Source organism: Mobula birostris, chromosome 10, assembly GCF_030028105.1.
Source record: "Mobula birostris isolate sMobBir1 chromosome 10, sMobBir1.hap1, whole genome shotgun sequence".
Classification (NCBI taxonomy): Eukaryota; Metazoa; Chordata; class Chondrichthyes; order Myliobatiformes; family Myliobatidae; genus Mobula; species Mobula birostris.
The window spans coordinates 113386878-113404909 of record NC_092379.1 but is presented as its reverse complement, the minus strand read 5'-3'; positions in this window follow the sequence as shown (position 1 = coordinate 113404909).

The window sequence follows — 18032 nt, the reverse complement described above, 5'->3', positions numbered from 1 at the left end:
AAGTAGGACCTCAAAGGTAGTAATCTCAGGATTATTGCCTGTGCCACGCGACAGTGTATAGGAATAGAGTGAGGTGGAGGATAAATGCGTGGCTGAGGGATTGGAGCACAGGACAGGGATTCAGATGTCTGGATCACTGGGACCTCTTTTGGGGCAGGAGTGACCTGTACAAAAAGAATGGGTTGTACTTGGATCAGAGGGAGGTTTTCTAAGGCTACTGGGGAGAGTTTGAACTAAAATTGCTGGGGGGTGGGAACCGAACTGAAGAGATGAAGGAAGGGGTTGTTGGCTCACAAATAGAAAAAGCTTGGAGACAGTGTGAGAGGGAGGATAGACAGGTGATAAAGAATGGATGTGCTTTGACTGATGGTTTGAGATGTGTCTATTTTAATACAAGGAGTATTGTGAACAAAGCAGATGAGCTTAGCGTATGGATCAGTACTTGGAGCTATGATGTTGTAGCCATTACAGAGACTTGGATGGCTCAGGGGCAGGAATGGTTACTTTCAGAGCCAGGCTTTAGATGTTTCAAAAAGGACAGAGAGGGAGGCAAAAGAGGTGGGGGCATGGCACTGTTGATCAGAGATAATGTCACGGCTGCAGAAAAGGAGAAGGTCATGGAGGGATTGTCTACTGAGTCTCTGTGGGTGGAAGTTAGAAACAGGAAGGGGTCAATAACTCTACTGGCTGTTTTTTATAGACCGTCCAATAGTAACAGGGACATTGAGGAGCAGATAGGGAGACAGATTCTGAAAAGGTGTAATAATAACAGGTTTGTCATGGTGGGAGATTTAAATTTCCCCAAAATTGACCGGCATCTCCCTAGAGCAAGGGGTTTAGATGGGGTGGAGTTTGTTAGATGTGTTCAGGAAGGTTTCTTGACACAATATGTATAAACGTAGATAAGCCAACAAGAGGAGAGGCTGTACTTGATCTGGTATTGAGAAATGAACCTGGCCAGGTGTCAGGTCTCTCAGTGGGAGAGCATTTTGGAGATAGTGATCACAATTCTATCTCCTTCACCATTGCAATGGAGAGGGATAGGAACAGACAAGCTAGGAAAGCGTTTAATTGGAGAGAAGGATAAATACAAAGTGTAAAGGTATCAGGCAGGAGCTTGGAAACATAAATTGGGAACAGATGTTCTCAGGGAAATGTACAGCAGAAATGTGGCAAATGTCCAGGGAATATTTGTGTGGAGTTGTGCACAGGTACGTTCCAATGAGACAGAGAAAGGATGGTAGAGTACACGAACCATGGTGTACAAAGGCTGTTGAAAATCCAGTCAAGAAGAAAAGAAAAGCTTATAAAAGGTTCAAAAACCTAGGTAATGATAGAGATCTAAAAGATTATAAGGCTAGCAGGAAGGAGCTTAAGAAGGAAATTAGGAGAGCCAGAAGGGGCCGTGAGAAGACCTTGACAAGCAGGATTAAGGAAAACCCCAAGGCATTCTACAAGTATGTAAAGAACAAGAAGGTAAGACGTGAGAGAATAGGACCAATCAAGTGTGACAGTGGAAAAGTGTGTATGGAACCGGAGGAGATAGAAGATGTATTTAATGAATATTTTGCTTCAGTATTCACTACGGAAAAGAATCTTGGTGATTGTAGGGACGATTTACAGTGGATTAAAATGCTTGAACATACAGACACTAAGAAAGAGGACGTGCTGGAGCTTTTGGAAAGTATCATCTTGAATAAGTCTCCAGGACCAGATGAAATGTACCTCAGGCTACCGTGGGAGGCGAAGGAGGGGATTGCTGAGCCTCTGGCAATGATCTTTGTATCATCAATTGGGATGGGAGAGGTTCCAGGGGATTGGAGGTTTGTCAATATTGTTACCTTATCCAAGGAAGGGAGTAGAGATAACCCAGGAATTATAGACCAGTGACTCTTACTTCAGTGGTTGGTAAGTTGATGGAAAAGGTCCTGAGAGGCAGGATTTATGAACAATTGGAGAGGCATAATATGATTAGGAATAGTCAGCATGACTTTGTTAAGGGCACATCATGCCTTACGAGTCTGATTGAATTTTTTGAGGATGTGACTATACACATTGACGAAGGAAGAGCAGTAGATGTAGTGTATGTGGATTTCGGCAAGGCATTTGATAAGGTACCCCATGCAAGACTTATTGAGAAAGTAAGGAGGCATGGGATCCAAGGGGACATTGCTTTGTGGATCCAGAATTGGCCTGCTCACAGAAGGCAAAGAGTGGTTGTAGACGGGTCATATTCTGCATGGAGGTCGGTGACCTGTGGTGTGCCTCAGGAATCTGTTCTGGGACCCCTTCTCTTCGTGATTTTTAGAAATGACCTGGATGAGGAAGTGGAGGGATAGGTTAATAAATTTGCTGATGACACAAAGGTTGGGAGTGTTGTGGATAGTGTGGAGGGCTGTCAGAGGTTACAGCGGGACATCAATAGCATGCAAAACTGGGCTGAGAAGTGGCAGATGGAGTTCAAACAAGATAAGTTTGAGGTGGTTCATTTTGGTACGTCAAATATGATGGCAGAATATAGTATTAATGGCAAAACTCTTGGTAGTACGGAGAATCAGAGGGATCTTGGGGTCCGAGTCCACTGGACACTCAACGCTGCTGTGCAGGTTGACTCTGTAGTTAAGAAGGCATACAGTGCATTGGCCTTCATCAACCATGGGATTGAGTTTAAGAACCGAGAGGTAATATTACAGCTATATATAACACTGGTCAGGCCCCACTTGGAATACTGCGCTCAGTTCTGGTCACCTCACTAGAGGGAGGATGTGGAAACTATAGAAAGGGTGCAGAGGAGATTTACAAGGATGTTGCCTGGATTGGGGAGCATGCCATATGAGAATAGGTTGAGTCAACTCGGCCTTTTCTCCTTGTAGGAGTGGAAGATTAGAGGTGACCTGATAGAAGTGTATAAGATGATGAGAGGCATTGATCGTGTGGATAGTCAGAGGCTTTTTCCTAGGCCTGGAATAACTAGCACAAGAGGGAACAATTTTCAGGTACTTGAAAGTAGGTACAGAAGGATGTTGGGGTAAGTTTTTTTATGCAGAGGGTGGTGAGTGCGTGGAATGGACTGTCGGTGACGGTGGTGAAGGCGGATACGATAGGGTCTTTTAAGAGACTCCTGGACAGGTACATGGAGTTTAGAAAAATTGAGGGCTATGGGTAACCCTAGATAATTTCCAAAGTAAGTACATGTTCGGCACAGCATTGTGGGCCGAAGGGCCTGTACTGTGCCGTAGGTTGTCTATGTTTCTAATATCAATGAGGGTTCTACTTTTGTGGAATTGAATAAGAGTTGGTCTATCACCGAAGACTCTTGCAAATTCCTATAGAGGTACAATAGAGAGCACTCTGATTCATTGCATCACATTCTGCTATAGTGGCTCCATTACTCAGGATCACAAGAGGTTTCAGAAGGCTGTAGACTCAGCCAGCTCCATCACTGACACCAGAATCCCCATCATGAAGGAGACCTTTGTGAGGCAGTGCCTCAAGCAGTATACCCCCACCATCCGGGACATGCCCTTTGCTCGTTATTACCAGCAAGGAGAAGGTACAACCGTCAAGGAGATGGGCCAGATGAACAACTCTCAATGATTCAGAAACAGCTTCTTCCCCTCCACAATCAGATTTCTGAATGAGCCACAAACACATAAATCCTCTCTTGTTATTTCTTACCTTGCACTATTTATTTATTTATTTTGTAATTTATCGTAGTTTTATGACTCCATTGCTGTTTCAAAACCAACACATTTCACATCAGATAAGACAGTGATAATAAAACTGTTTCTGATCCTGATCTTGAAATTAAAATAGAACATACCGGAAACACTCACCAAATCAGGCAGGATCTGTAGAAAGACCAGTAGAGTTATGCTGTCAGTGCAATAAATTTTCTTCCTGAGTGAATTTAAATTTTGTTAATTATACAATCAGGAATAGAGATCTAGTGTCAGTTTTCTGGTCTTCATTACTGATGACAGAATTGTTTACTTAACTGAATTTAAATTTCACAATTGCTCTTGTGTGTTTCAGGCTCTTGTCTGAATAGTAATCTATGGACTGAACCACTACAATCTCAAAACATACACCCAGATCCAGGAGATGGAGTGTCTTTTGGATGTCAGTAGAGCTTTGTCACCTAATATCTTGTTCTAATATCTGGATCAGACCTCTAGCAACTCAGCTTCAATATCTGCCTCTGGTGTTGTCTATGCGGAGTTTGAGGTTCACCCTGTGGCCATGTGGGTTTCCTCTCAGTGCTCCAGTCTCCTCTTAAATCACACATAAGTTGGTTAGTTGGTCACTGTAAGCTGCCCCTGGTGTCCAGATGAGTACTAGAATCTGTGTGAAGTTGATAGGGATGTGGGTGGGTTAAAACAGGATTAACACAGGAGCAATATAAATGGGTGCTTGCTGCTTGGCATATTCTCAGTGGGACAAAGTGCTATGCTGTAAAACTTTATATGACAATACAGAAATGAAGTACTGGTAAAAATTCATTGGCTAAAACATTGGCTACCTTAATTAATAAGCAAAGAGTAATCTATGTAACAACAAAAGAATATTGTGGGGGGAAAAGTGTTAATATCATAACTACAGGAGATTCTGCAGATACTGAAATCCAGAACGATGCACATAAAATTCTGGAGGAACTGAGCAGGCCAGGCAGAATCTATGGAGAGGAATAAATGTTTAATACTGTGGACTAAGACCCTTCCTCAGGACTGGAAAGGAAGGGGAAGAAGACAGAACCATGTGGGGGTGGGAAGGGATACATGATGGCAGATGATAGATGATATCAGATGAGGGGGAAGGTGAGTGGGTGGGGGAGGAGAGATGAATTGACAAGATGGGAGGTGATAGGCAGAAGAGGTAAAGAAAGAGTTGAAGAAGGAGGAATCTGATAGGAGAAGACAGTGGATCATGAAGTAAAGGGTGGAAGGAAGGTCACCAGATGGAGATGATGGGCAGGTGAGAAGAGAAGGGATAAAAAGGGAGCCAGAATGGGGAATTGAAAGAATTACCAGAATTTAGAGAAACTGCTGTTCAGTCCATTAGATTGGAGGCTACCCAGATGAAATATGAGATGTTGCTCCTCTGACCTGTTGGTAGGCTCATTGTGACCATAGAGGAGGCCATGGGCAGACATGTTGGAATGCAATGAGAAGTATAATTAAAATGGGTGGCCACTGGAAAATTCAGTCTTCTGTATCGGACTGAGTGAAGGTAATGAAATGCTGTGGGTTTCCAATTTATGTTGGGTTGCCCAGCAGTTGGGAGCACTAGATACAGTAGCTTTCTCCAACAAACTGGCAGGTGAAGTGTTGTCTCATCTGGAAGGACTGATCAGGGCCCTGAATGATGGTGAGGGAAGAGGCAAATAGACAGGTGTAGCACTTTTTGTGCTTGCAAGGATTAATTGCCATGACTGAGATAAGTAATGAGGGACAAATGGACAAGGGAATCATGGAGATTGCAATTCCAGTGAATAATGGAGAACGAGGGGAGGAGAGATAAAGATGTGTTTAGTGGTAGGATCCCATTGAAGATGGCACAAGTTGCTGAGAATGATTTGCAGGAGATGAAGCCCTGTGGGGTGGTAAGACCAAGTGGAGCTCTATACTTACTCTCGTGGTGGGAAGATGAGATGAGGATGAATGTCTGTGAAATGGAGGAGATGCAGCTAAGCGTGGCATGATGCTGAACAAAGTGAAAGCCTGTTCTTTGAAATAGGAGGATATTTCAAATGTTCTGGAAATGGAAAGCCCCATCCAGGGAGTAGCTGTGGGGGAGTTGGAGGAAATGAGAGAAGGGAATAAAATTTTCACAAATGGCCGGGTGGGAAGAGTCAAAATTGCTGTGAGAGTCAATAGGTTTATAAAAGGTATCAGTAGACAGACTGATGGAGACAGACATATTGAAAATGGGGAGAGAGATGTCTGAGGTGGATCAAATAAATTTGAAGGCTTGATGGAAGTTGCAAGCAAAGTTGATGAAATTGTCATGCTCCACATGGGTGCATGAAGCAGCACCAATGCAGTCATTGATGTAGCATAAGAAGAGCTGGTGAATGTTTTCAGTGTAGGTTTGGAAAATAGACTCTTCCAGGTAATCAACGAAAGGCCAAGCATAGCTAGAACACAAGTGGGTGCCCATGGCAACCCTTTAGATTTGGAGGAAGGAGACGAACCAATAAAGAAATTGCTGAGGGCAAAGGCCAGTTCCACAAAACAGAGGAAATGTTAGTTGGACATGGTAAATTGCTGCAATTGTCCAGATGAGTATGAGAATCTAGGGAGTTAATAGGAATGAGGGCAAAATAAAACAGTATTAAAGCAGAAGTAATATAAATGGGTACGTGTTGCGTGATACGCTCTCAGTGGAACAAAGTGCCATGCTATAAGCTTTGATAACAGTATAAGTATTGGTTAAAGTTTGTTAGCTAAAATATTGGCTATCTTAGCTGATAGACTAGAAGTAATTTATGTAACAACAAAAGAATATTGCTGGGAGAAGGCAGGGTTAATATTATAGAAAGATGAAAGGAATTGGGTAGAAAGGATTTTTTGTAATTGAATGAACTAAGCTCAGTAGCAACAGTCTAATTTTTTTCTTAGCTGGTGAACTGTTTTGCTGGAATCAGTAAGGAAATGGCAATAAGCCATCAGCAGATGGCAATGAGTCTTTTACTTCAGCATTTCTTTTCTGCGATCTGTTAAAATATTTCTGGATGAGAGAAATAAAAACCTTTCTTGGACATATATAAATAGGTTTTAAAAAATTATGACCTGCCCTCATTAAACTTGTCAAATGCATGTAATGCCGACTCTGCATTATGTTCTCTGTTAAACATGTCCTCTTACCTTTGGGACATCTGTTTGAATTCAGTTCAAACAGATGGGATCAATATTTCCTCTCCCTAACGGATGTCAGGCGAACTGTGTGAAAATGAATATGGGCAGTTTCAACTTGGTTTCTGGTGGCAATCCACAGTCAACAAAATAAAAATGATCATAATTTTGGCATTAATTACCCATTTCCATCTTCTACCATCAGACAGACTGATAACTAATCTGGGAAATAGTCTGGATATTATGTTCATTATGAGGACATTTTGCTGAAGAATTAGACATCTTCGGCACAAACACTAACTAAAGAATATACCTATTGACTATTGAAAGGCCTAGATAGAGTGGACATGGAGAGGATGTTTCTTATAGTGGGGGAGCCTTGGATCAGAGAGAACAGCTCAGAATACAAGGATGTCCCTTTAGGATGGAGATAAGGAGGAATTTCCTTAGCCGGACAATGGCGAATATGTGGAACTTATTGCCACAGATGGCAGTGGAGGTCAAGTCATTATATTTAAAATGGAGGTTGATAGGTTCTTGATTAGTAAGGATGTCATAGGAAAGGGAGAGAAGGCAGGAGAATAGAGTTAAGGGGAATGATATATTAGCTATGATAGAATGGTGGAGCAGACTTGATGGGCTGAATGGCCTTATTATCTGTGGTCTAAAGTCAGAAAATGAGCTGTGCAGAGGTTTTGTGTTTCTCCTCCATTTCACACATTGCCAACTCGATCTGTAGTGAAGCAGCATAATCAAAGAGTGTTGCAAAATGTTCCTGAAAAATACTTGCTTTAACAAATATCCTGTAATATTTTATTAAATGTGACAAGTGTGGTACTGTTCTGAAAATACAGCTGAAAATGGGATTATTGCAAAGCTTAAGCATTTTTAATCAATGTCAGATGACCAGCTGAGAGTAACTCCCACATCATGAATCTAATTGTAATTGGAACTTAGAATGTGTTCTACATTTTTACTTCATAGGTGGATTCCAGATACTGTATCTATCATACAGGTATTTTACTAACTTTCATTTATCATCCCCAATTTCACCTTTTTGTTTTCTAAGGAATAATTTAGATTTGCCTTCCCAGTATTTTTTTAATATCCTCAACACCTTACCAATAATTGTATAATATTATGGGTTGTCATAGCAAGCTTTGGAAGCACAGTTAGAAAGTAGAGAGGAGTTGGCTCTATCTTTCTTTCATAAGAAAGATGACAGCAGGACATGCCTTTATGAGTCAGGAAACCTTCACAGTTGACCTTTATAAAATTCTTCGCCTCATGCATCAGCTGACCCTGTGAAAAAGCTGCACGTTATGAGAATCACAAGCAACAGAAAATCGGCGATGCTGACAATCCAGGCAATACACACAAAATGCTGGAGGAACTCAGCAGGCCAAGCAGTATCAATGGAAAAAGAGTACAATCGACTTTTCGGCTGAGACCCTTCAACAGGACTGGAGAAAAAAAACATGAGGAGTCAGTGTAAGAAGGTGAGGGGAGGGGAGAAAGAAACACAGGGTGATAGGTGAAACTGGGCTGTGGGGGGAGGAGTGAAGTAAAGAACTGGGGAGTTGATTGGTGAAAAAGACACTGGGCTAGAGAAGGGGGGGATCTGACAAAAGAGGACAAAAGACCATGGAAGAAAGAAAAGGGGGAGGAACATCATTGAGAGGTGATATGCAGGTAAGGAGATGAGGTGAGAGGGGGAAATGGGAATGGGGAATGGTGAAAGGGGAGCATTACCAGAAGTTTGAGAAATCAATGTTCATGCCATCAGGTTGGAGGCTACCCAGAAGGAATATAAGGTGTTGCTCTTCCAACCTGAGTGTGCCCTCTTCATGACAGCAAAAGAGAATGGGAATGGGAAGTGGAATTAAAATGGGTGGCCACTGGAAGATCCCACCTTTTTTTGGCAGATGAAGAGAAGTTGCTCCGCGAAGCACCAGTCTATGCTGGGTCTCACCTATATACAAGAAGTCCCACTGGGAGCACTGGATACAGTATGTGACCCCAACAGACCTTGGCCTTGATCCTGCCTTGTGCAGCTGGATCCTGGACTTGCTGTCAGATCGCCGGCAGGTGGTAAAAGTGGGCTCCTTCACCTCCACCCCTCTGACTCTCATCACAGGAGTCCCTCAGGGCTGTGTACTAAATCCCCTCCTTTACTCCCTGTATATCCATGACTGTGTCGCTACACACAGCTCTAATCTGCTAATTAAATTTGTGGACGACACTACATTGATTGGCCTAATCACAAACAATAACCAAGTGGCCTACAGGGAAGAAGTAATCTCTCTAACACAGTGGTGTTAAGAAAACAACCTCTCCCTCAATGTCACAAAAACAAAGGAGCTGGTTGTAGATTACAGAAGGAATGGAGACAGGTTAACCCCTATTGGCATCAATGGAGCTGGGGTTGAGAGGGTAAACAGCTTCAAGTTCCTCAGCATCCACATCACCAAGGACCTCACGTGGTCTGTACACACCAGCTGTGTGGTGAAAAAGGCACAACAGTGCCTCTTTACCTCAGATGGTTGAGGAAGTTTGGTATGGACCCCCAAATCCTAAGACCTTTCTACAGGGGCACAATTGAGAGCACGCTGACTGGCTGCATCACTGCCTGGTATAGGAACTGTGCCTCCCTTAATCGTAGGATTCTGCAGAGAGTGGTGTAGACAGCCCAACACATCTGTAGTTGTGAACCTCCCACGATTCAGGACACTTACAAAGACAGGTATGAAAAAGGGGCCTGAAGGATCATTGGGGACCCAAGTCACCCCAACCACAATCTATTCCAGCTGCCACTATCCAGGAAACGATACCACAGCATAAAAGCCGTGAACAACTGGCTCCGGGACAGCTTCTTCCACCAGGCCATCAGACTGATTAACTCATGCTGATTTGAGTGTATTTCTATGTTACATTAACTGTTCTATTTATTATAAATTATTATAAATTACTATGATTGCACATTTAGACTGAGATGTACCGTAAAGATTTTTATTCCTCATGTATGTGAAGGATGTAAGAAATAAAGTCAATTCAATTGAATTCAGTCTCACAGGTGAAGTGTCGTCTAATCTGGAAGGACTGTTTGGGGCCCTTGGTAGTGAGGGAGGAAGTGTTGGGGCAGGTGTAGTTCTTGTTCCACTTGCAAGGATAAGTGCCAGGAGGGAAATTAGTGAGGAGGGACGAATGGACAATGGAGTCACATAGAGAGCAATCCCTGTGAAAACAGAAAGGGGGAGGGGGGAAAGGTGTGCTCGGTGGTGGATCCCATTGGAGATGTAGAAGTTACGGAGAATTATGTGCTGGATGTGGAGGCTGTTGCTGTGGACAAGAGGAACTCTTTCTCTGATGGGGTGGTGGGAGGATGGAGTGAGGGCAGATGTGTGCAAAATGGAAGGGATCCAGTTGAGGGCAGCATTGATGGCGGAGGAAGGGAAGCACCTTTTCTTGAAGAAGGAGGATATCGCCTTAGTTCTGGAATGAAAAGACTCATCCTGAGAGCAAAGGCAATGGAGATGGAAGAATTCAGAGATTGGGATGGTATTTTTACAAGTAACAGAGTGGGAAGAGCTATAGTCCAGGTAGCTGTGAGAGCCAGTGAGTTTGTAATAGACATCAATTGTTCCGCTTGCAAGGAACATACAAGAGGCCACACCAGGAGCACCAGATACAAAACATAGAAACATAGAAAACCTACGGCACAATACAGACCCTTCGGCCCACAGAGTTGTGCCAAACATATCCTTACCTTAGAAATTACTAGGCTTACCTATAGCCTTCTATTTTACAAAGCTCCATGTAACTATCAAAAAGTCTCTTAAAAGACCCTATCATATCCGCCTCCACCATTGTTGCAGGTAGCACGTTCCACGTACTCACCACTCTCTGCGTAAAAAACTTACCCCTGACATCTCCTCTGTACCTACTCCCCAGCACCTTAAACCTGTGTCCTCTTGTGGCAACCACTTCAGCCCTGCGAAAAAGCCTCTGACTATCCACATGATCAATGCCTCTCATCATCTTATATACCACTATCAGGTCAGCTCTCATCCTCCGTCGCTCCAAGGAGAAAAGGCCGAGTTCACTCAACCTATTCTCATAAGGCATGCTCCCCAATCCAGGCAACATCCTTGTAAATCTCCTTTGCACCCTTTCTATGGCTTCCACATCCTTCCTGTAGTGAGGCGACCAGAACTGAGCACAGTACTCCAAGTGTGGTCTGACCACCTGATACAGCTGCAACATTACCTCTTGGCTCCTAAATTCAATTCCACGATTGATGAAGGCCAATACACCGTACACCTTCTTAACCACAGAGTCAACCAGCGCAGCAGCTTTAGAGTGTCTCATGGACTCAGACCCCAAGATCCCTCTGATCCTCCACACTGCCAAGAGTCTTACCATTAATACTATATTCTTCCATCATATTTGACCTACCAAAATGAACCACTTCACACTTAACTGGGTTGAACTTCATCTGCCACTTCTCAGCCCAGTTCTGCATCCCATCAATGTCCTGCTGTAACCTCTGACAGCCCTCCACACTATCCACAACACCTCCAACCTTTGTGTCATCAGCAAATTTACTAACCCATCCACCACTTCCTCATCCAGGTCATTTATAAAAATCACAAAGAGTAAGGGTCCCAGAACAGATCCCTGAGGCACTCCACTGGTGACCAACCTCTATGCAGAATATGACCCATCTACAACCATTCTTTGCCTTCTGTGGGCAAGCCAGTTCTAGATCCAGAAAGCAATGTCCCCTTGGATCACATGCCTCCTTGCTTTCTCAATAAGCCTTGCATGGGGTAACTTATCAAATGCCTTGCTGAAATCTATCTACACTACATCTACTGCTCTTCCTTCATCAATGTGTTTAGTCACATCCTCAAAAAATTCAATCAGGCTCGTAAAGCATGACCTGCCCTTGACAAAGCCATGTTGAATACTCCGAATCATATTATACATCTCCAAATGTTCATAAATCCTGCCTCCCAGGATCTTCTCCAACAACACACCAACCAGTGAGGTAAGACTCACTGGTCTATAATTTCCTGGGCTATCTCTACTCCCTTTCTGGAATAAAGGAACAATATCCACAACCCTCCAATCCTCTGGAACCTCTCCCGTCCCCAATGATGATGCAAAGATCATTGCCAGAGGCTCAGCGATCTCCTCCTTTGCCTCCCACAGTAGCCTGGGGTACATCTCATCTGGTCCCGTCGACTTATCCAACTTGATGCTTTCCAGAAACTCCAGCACGTCCACTTTCTTAATGTCTACATGCTCAAGCTTTTCAGTCCGCTGCAAGTCATCACTACGATCACCAAGATCCTTTTCCATAATGAATACTGAAGTAAAGTATTCATTAAGTACCTCTGCTATTTCCTCCGGTTCCATACACACTTTCCCACTGTCACACTTGATAGGTCCTATTCTTTCCCATCTTATCCTCTTGCTCTTCACATACTTGTAGAATGCCTTATGGTTTTCCTTAATCCTGCCCTCCAAGGCCTTCTCATAGCCCCCTCTGGCTCTCTTAGTTTCCTTCTTAAACTTCTTCCTATTAGCCTCATAATCATCTAGATCTCTAACATTACCTAGCTCTCTAAACCTTTTATAAGCTTTTCTTTTCTTCTTGACAAGATTTATTACATCCTTTGTACACCACGGTTCCTGTACCCCACCATAACTTCCCTGTCTCATTGGAACATACCTATGCAGAACTCCACACAAATATCCCATGAATATTTGCCACATTTCTTCCGTACTTTTCCCTGAGAACATCTGTTTCCAATTTAAGCCTCCAATTTCCTGCCTGATAGCCTCATAATTCCCCTTACTCCAATTAAACGCTTTTCTAACTTGTCTGTTCCTATCTCTCTCCAATGCTATTGTAAAGGAAATAGAATTATGATCACTATCTCCAAAACGCTCTCCCACTGAGAGATCTGACACCTGACCAGGTTCATTTCCCAACACCAAATCAAGTACAGCCTCTCCTCTTGTAGGCTTTTCTACATATTTTGTCAAGAAACCTTCCTCAGCACACTTAACAAACTGCACCCCATCTAAACCTTTGCTCTTGGGAGATTCCAATCCATATTTGGGAAATTAAAATCTCCCATCACGACAACTCTGTTATTATTACACTTTTCCAGGATCTGTTTCCTTCTCTGCTCCTCGATATCCCTGTTACTATTGGACGGCCTGTAAAAAAACACCCAGTAAAGTTATTGACCCCTTCTTGTTCCTAACCTCCACCCACAGAGACTCCATGGACAATCCCTCCATGGCGTCCACCTTTTCTGCAGCTGTGACACTATCTCTGATCAACATTGTTGCACCCCCACCTCTTTTGCCTCCCTCCCTGTCCTTTATGAAACATCTAAACCCGGCACTTGAAGTAACTATTCCTGTCCCTGAGCCGTCCAAGTCCTTGTAATGGCCACCACATCCTATCTCCAAGGTACTGATCCTCGCTCTAAGCTTATCCCCAAAGGACTTTCAGGTAAATTGTTGCCTCACCTGGAAGGACTCTTTGGGGCCCTGAATAGTTTTGGAGGAGGTGTAGGGGCAGGCGTAGCACTTGTTCAGCTTGCAAGGATAAGTGTCAGGAGGGAAATCAGTGGCGAAGGATGACTGGACAAGGGAGTCATGGAGGGAAGCGATCCCTGCGGAAAGCAGGAAGTGTGGGGGCGGTTTAAGGGAAAGATGTGCTTGGTGATGGGATCCACTGGAGATAGCGGAATTTATGGAGAATTATGTGATGGACGTGGAGGCTGGTGGGATTGTAGGTGAAGACAAGAGGAATATAAGTTGTTGCTCCTCCAACCTGAGTGTGGTCTCATTGCGACAGTAGAGGAAGCCATGGATTGAATGCCGGAATGGGAACAAGAAATGGAATTAAAATGGGTGGTTTCTGGGAGAACCCACTATTTCTGGCAGATGGAGCATAGATGCTAGGTAAAGCTGTCTCCCAATCTACGTCTGGTCTCACCGATATATAGGAGGCCACACTAGGAGCACCGGACACAGTACACGACCCCAACAGACTCACAGGTGAAGTGTCAGCTCACCAGGAATGACTGTTTGGGACCCTGAATTGTTGTGAGGGAAGAAGTGTAGGGACAGGTGTAGCACTTGTTATGGTTGCAAGGATAAGTACGAGTAGTGAGATCAGTGGGGAGGGATGAATGGAGAAGGGAGTCATGGAGGAAGTAATCTCTGCAGAAAGCAGACAGTGGTTGGGGGAGTGAGGGAAAGATGTGCTTGGTAGTGGGATCCAGTTGGAGATGGTGGAAGTTACTGAGAATTATGTGATGGATGTGGAGTCTGGTGAGATTGTAGTTGAAGACAAGAGGAAACCTATCCCTGGTAGGGAGGCAGAAGGATGGGTTGAGGATAGATGTGCATGAAATGGAAAAGATGTGGTTGAGGGCATTGTTAATGCTGGAGAAAGGGAAGCCCCTTTCTTTGAAAAAGGATATCTCATTATTTCTGGAATGAAAAGCCCCATCCTGAGAGCAGATGTGGCGGCAATGGAGGAATTGAGGGAAGGGGATGTCATTTTTAAAAGTAACAAGGTGGGAAGAGGGATAATCCAGGTAGCTGTAAGATTCTGTGGGTTTGTAATAGACATCTGTGGATAAGCTGTCTCCAGAGAAAGAGACAGAGAAAATGAGAAAGGGAGTCAGAAATGGACCAGGTAAATTTGAGGGCAGGGTGGAAGTTGAAGGCAAAGTGGATGAAGTCACTGAGCTCCGCAAGTGTGTAGGAAGCAGCAGCAATGCAGTTGTGGATGTAATGTATGAAAAGCTGGGGAGTGATATCAGTGTAGGCTTGGAACATAGATTGTTCCACGTAGCTGACAAAAAGGCAAGCATTGCTGGGAACCATGTGAGTGCCCATGGCTACACCTTTTGTTTGAAAGAAGTGGAAGGAGCTGAAGTAGAAATTATTGAGAGTGAGGACAAGTTCCGCCAGATGGAGGAAAGTGGTGGTGGAGGGGAACTGATTGAGTTTGGTGTCCAGAAAGAAACAGAGAGCTTTCAGGCCTTGCTCGTGGTGGATGGAGGTGTTTCGGGACTGGACATCCATAATGAAAATAAAATGACTGGGGCCAGGGAACTTGAAATCAAGAGCACGTGAGGTGTGAATACAATGTTACAATAAATTGTGAGAATGCAATGTTTGCTTTTTCAAAACTAAATTAGTAGGTTCAGAGTCTGTAATAATTATGTTAATGTACATGTCCTAGTCATTCAATAGGGGGAGCTCGTCCATGATTAAGGACAGCATACATAGTGTCCTTAACATTACCTCAAAGCATTGTACTTCAAAAAGCCAACACGTCTGAAAAAGGGGATGAATGAGAGAAAGACATTTGATTGTCTGGGACTGTTGTCCTTCATTTAAAAAGCGCAATCTATCGAAGGACATTTGTTTCTAAATACTTCCGGAAAACTTTGTATTTTATTTAATAAATTAATATTTTATTTCAGTGTAAAGATCTTTATGAACCACAATGAGCATACAGGATAAGGAATACCCACGGTATTAAACTTTAAGAAGACTGCACTGCATAAAAATCAGCTGCAATATTAAACAGTCAGATAGGGTTACAGAACAATGTTGTTCATTGCACTTCGATAATTCATTTTTCTCTCCTCTGTATTAACAGAAAAAAACTTATATGTTGATTTATTACCTGTCAAAAACAATATTACTACAGTAGTAGGCTACATACCAACAAATACTCAGAGGACTAAATCACACTAATCTACAGAAGTAAACATCTATTAGAATTTACACAATACAAATTTCAGGTAGTGAGCTAAGCACATAGTTATTAAAATTTAAATGACTCTTCAGCAGTCCTGCAACAATGATTTGATTGACTGAGTATTAATCAGTTCCAAGGCAATACATTAACAAAATTAATCAGATATCCCTTTTCTCGAGTATAAAGGGCATTCATATTCTGAACCATTAAAAAAAACTTAGGTGAATTGTGAAGTTATGATGATGGCACGCCTTGTGATGTTATGCTTCCCAAAAAAAGGGAAAATAACATTTAGTACATTTTTAATTTCTGCTACAAAAAAAATCTACAAATGAGGTTTTAATTACAATGGAATACATTCTGTGTATTCTCAAATTAAGTAACTCTCAGAGTTTCTTTTCATAAAACCAGCAGAGTTATAGTAATTCCAATAGATTGATTTGGTAGATGAAGGTAAGACAAGAACTGGAAATGGCTTTGAACATTAGCTTCTAAAATACTAATTAAAGTTCAGAAATCATATTCCGCTTGTAATCAATTGCTAATGGAAAACTGACAGAATAATGTGTTTCATATTCATTCTGGTGCATAGCAAATTCCAAGAGGATATAATGTGGAACAATTTGTGAGTGATTGAAAAGTATAGCCTGAAGCTGTTACTTCAGCAAGGTTCCTGGCTTAACATCCTGGAGCATAAGACTCCTAATAACTCCAAGCTTGCTGCGCAACATGTCCTTTCAAACTACAATACAGGGTGAAAGACAACTCTGATAGAATAAATAAATCATCTTGTTGGCTATTTTACTGATTTGGGATTATTTTAAATACCTGTTTCCTTGGTGGTTTGCTGTGTTGCAGAAGATAAGGCATTTGCAATAGTATTAGTTGGAATTATTTTGTACCCTCAGGTGGAAATGTGAAAATGCTAGAGGGTATAGAGTTAAGGTAAGAAGCGGAAAGTTTAAAGGAGATTTGCAAGGCTTTTTGTTTTGTTTGCCTTTTCGTTGAAGGTACTGCCATGGGAGGTGGTGGAAACAGATATGTTAGGAACATTTCAGAGGCATTTAGGCAGACACATAACCAGGCAGCGAAAAGGGGGAGGTGGGCCATGTGTGGACAGATGGGATTAGTTGCATGGCTATCATGGTTAACTTAGACATAATGGGCCAAAAATCTTTTTTTCTATGCACTACTGTTCTATGTTCAAAGAGTGGCATGGTAGCATAGTGGTTAGCACAATGCTTTACAATACCAGCAACCCAGGCTCAATTCCTTCTGCTGTCTGTAAGGAGTTTGTACATTCTCTCTATGAGCGTGCGGGTTTCCTCCAGGTGCTCCAGTTTCCTCCCACAGTCTCAAAGTCTGTGCTAGATTAATTAGTCATTGCAAATTGTCCTGTGACTAGGCTAGGGTTAAATCGGGGATTGCTGCGTGGCACAGCTCGAAGGGCTGGAAGGACCAATTCTATGCTGTATCTCAATATATAAATAAAATGAATAAAAATCTGAAGTTGTAAGTGTACGTGCAATTACAAAGTCTGATCATATCCTGACAAAGACGCGACTTGTTAAAGATCAGGAGCTTCAAATTATTTTATTCTAATGATTTATAATTAAAATGCTAAATTTATAATCAGTTCACCTTTGGAAAATGGTAAGTTCTATTTTAGGTAGACTGATGAAAAGAATATATCTTGAGAAACAACCCTGTCTCATGTATGGAAATGTAGATTTTACTGTCTGTATCTTTTGATGTTCAGGGTTCAAATGGAAATATTTCCTTTCAATATCGTATGTGCAGCAACAGGAGTACTGGGAATTATTTCGTATTCCAAGCCCATAAATTCATCATTAAGAATGCAGTATTAGATTCTGACAATGTTGTGGATCTGAAAGACGATGAGATTACAGTTCATCAGCCATGAACTGAATTCCCACAGTGCTTTCTTGTTTATTGAAAGCATTTTATTTCTCAGCTTCCTCAGCTGGCTGTTAACACAGAAAAGGCACATGAATCTCAAATCATTCATTATGCTAATCTGCTGTGGGAATTTGTTTATAATTAGGATGATGTTGCTACTGGGGCGCGGATAGGATGCTGGAGATAAAAAGTGGACTTGATGTTTTTTCCAGCATCAAAAAAATTGGCAAGCTTTTGGTGACAATGATCAAGAATGATGAATGCAGTGAACATGTCAAGGTGCTAAAAAAAAATCTTCTACAGACAGGTGTTGCAATGAAAATACAGCATTATTTTTGAGTTTTATTATAGAACATAGATCAATAAATTGACACAAAATAGGTCAGGCCATTTGTTTCTTTCTTCAAGCATATTTATTGCTAGTGGTGGGTACGGTTGCATTATGGTTAGGT